Raw genomic sequence first — 2,454 nt, 5'->3', positions numbered from 1 at the left:
CAAGTGTCTCAAGCTGGAGTGGGGAAGGGGGACAAGAGTCAGTCTATTGGTGGCGGTAGAAATAAAATCAGTCCAAGGATATAGGACTTCTCTACGAAGTACTTGACCCTAAATATATCACACAAAAGGACACAACTAGAAATGTAATAAAGTTTTATTTTTACAAGTTAAAAAACCCCCCCAAATACCCAGCCTTACAGTTCACTGTACATTTCCTGCGAAGGATCACATTGAACCCACGTGCCGACTAACGCGTCCACCTCTCTACGCATTACGCACGTTAAAAGACAAAAAACTCATTTTGCAAGGCAAAACAGTACAAACATCAGCCTTAAAACTCTTCGATGTAGGGTGAGCCTTATCTTTTTGTAGACCAAGGATTACTATAACATTTGGACGAGGATAATTTAACCTTAACATTAAAAACATTTTCGAGAAATGGCAGGAATACACATAGGTTTATAAAAAAAAAAAACGAAAAAGGCCTGACCCCGACGTGATTCGAACACGCAGCCTTCTGATCTGGAGTCAGACGCGCTACCGTTGCGCCACGAGGTCCTGCTGGGCTGTTGCTCGCGCAGTTTCTTAGGTCTCCGACAACATGGCGTTTCTTCCGCGAGCCTTTCCCTCCATCTCTTCCCTGCCCCTCCGCCTGGTATCTGTCGGAGCTGCCGATTCCTTTGGCGCCCAAACCTGCCTGCCAGCTGGCCGTCTACCTAGACTGGGACATAACCAGCTGAGGCGGGAGACTGAGGTTTCCGTTTCATCGGGTCCCCAGGGTTAAAGGAAACCGGCCCTTCCTCTTCCTTAGGAGGCGATTTCCGTCCTTGTCCGCCCCGCCCCCGCCCCCGCCCCGTAGGGGGCGGAGACTCCGCGCGTTCTCCCCTCCCCCCACGGGCTCCGCGCGCTGGGTTCGCGACCTCGAGTTGTCATGGCCGGGCGCCACCGCGCACGCGCAAGCCTGTGCCAGCTGGCGGCTGGAAGCGAGCGCAGAGGCCTCTCAGGGCGTTTCCTCTTTCCTTTCCGTCCTCTTCTGCCCGCAGTATAAAACGTTTTCCCCCGGATGAGGCTTTCATTTCACAGTGAGCGTTAAGCTTAACACTTTGCTATTTTGAAAGGCCATGGTTATGCACTTCTGTAAGATATCTTAGCATGTTGTATTAGAGGGGAATGTCGCTCCGTTAAATTAGACGGAAAATAGTTTTGGTCAATAAAAGTCACAGTTTCTCCCCGTCTAGTCTCTCCCCGTCGGGGAATTGAACCCCGGTCTCCCGCGTGACAGGCGGGGATACTAACCACTATACTAACGAGGAGCTGTTGCTCTATCCTTTTCAGGGTATTTCTTCTAGGAGAGGTAAGGTCTCTCCAGGTTCCATCTGTCTTCTGCCTGCGGCCCCAAGTGTGAAAACCCGGACTCTTGGAACCTGCCTCTCCGCTTGTTATCGTGTCTGGGAGACTTGAACTCTTCTGCCCTCTGTGGAAAGGATAAATGGCTTAGAATAAATGAAACAAAATACACTTCCATGCCTGTACCGGGCAAGCTGTCCCCTCCCAAACCAAGAAACCAAAATACACTTCCAGTGTTAGTGGTGGTGAATTTTGCTAAAAGAGCCTCCCTCCCGGGGCTCTTCACGCTTTCCAAATGATTTAGGTGGCTGGCGTGAGTTTCTTTTGTTTGATTTAATCGTGACCAAGGGTATGTGAATTGAAGCAGAGCTTTACCCTCACAAATTCGTACGTTCCTTCTGAAGTTGAAGTTCAACGACATCATATGGCTGCCAGATGTCTGGCACAGTCAGGGTTGTCCCACAGCCTGGTGCCTCTTCAGACAATTTGTAAGCTTTCGTGACACAAAAGGGCTCGAGCATGTGACCAGCTGCGGCCCAGTGAAATGTTATCTGCCCGCTCTGCCCGTATCGGTCTCTTCTGAACCGTCTACGGTCTACTTGAAAATGACAGATAAATACGCAAATGGCTAAATAGTAATGCACGTAAATAATTCAGTACAAGGAGGTGCCATTGATTAACATGGGGTTAGGAAAGTGCTCTGAGATGATAACTTGTGTCATCCTGAGCCTTTTCATAAACAGCATACTCTTCCCGGGGGACTAGGAGGGCCTCACATGTACACCCTTGACTTTGTCTCTAAATCAGCACATCTTTGGAGTCACAGATAAACTGACAAGACTGAAAGGGTATCATTATAGTACTTAAATTTATGTGTTTTAAAAAAATCCTTTGTAGTGTGCTATGGATTAATATATTTTTACAGATCATAGATTACATGGTACCGACGGACCTATTATTTTTCGACTTTGCAATGCAAAAGTGATAGCCATTCGGTAGAAACATACTTCAATTTTTGAATTTCTGTCTTTTCCTGGGATAATAATTAATTTTATAGTATTCAATAAGTTACGTGAGATATTCAACACTTTTTTGTAAAATACGCTT

At 47.1% G+C, this 2,454-nt stretch overlaps 2 non-coding genes across 2 annotated transcripts; both read right to left on the bottom strand.

Moving 5' to 3' along the window:
* Positions 1 to 486: 486 nt before the first annotated feature.
* Positions 487 to 558, bottom strand: TRNAW-CCA. Its single transcript has one exon. It is a non-coding gene; the product is annotated as a tRNA-Trp (tRNA).
* A 683-nt stretch (positions 559 to 1,241) lies between these two features.
* On the bottom strand, positions 1,242 to 1,313 carry TRNAD-GUC. The gene has a single exon. It is a non-coding gene; the product is annotated as a tRNA-Asp (tRNA).
* Between the last annotated feature and the right edge of the window lie 1,141 nt (positions 1,314 to 2,454).

This window comes from Galeopterus variegatus, unplaced genomic scaffold (genome assembly GCF_000696425.1).
Source record: "Galeopterus variegatus unplaced genomic scaffold, G_variegatus-3.0.2 Scaffold7880, whole genome shotgun sequence".
Taxonomy (NCBI): Eukaryota; Metazoa; Chordata; class Mammalia; order Dermoptera; family Cynocephalidae; genus Galeopterus; species Galeopterus variegatus.
This window is presented reverse-complemented; position numbering and strand designations above follow the sequence as displayed.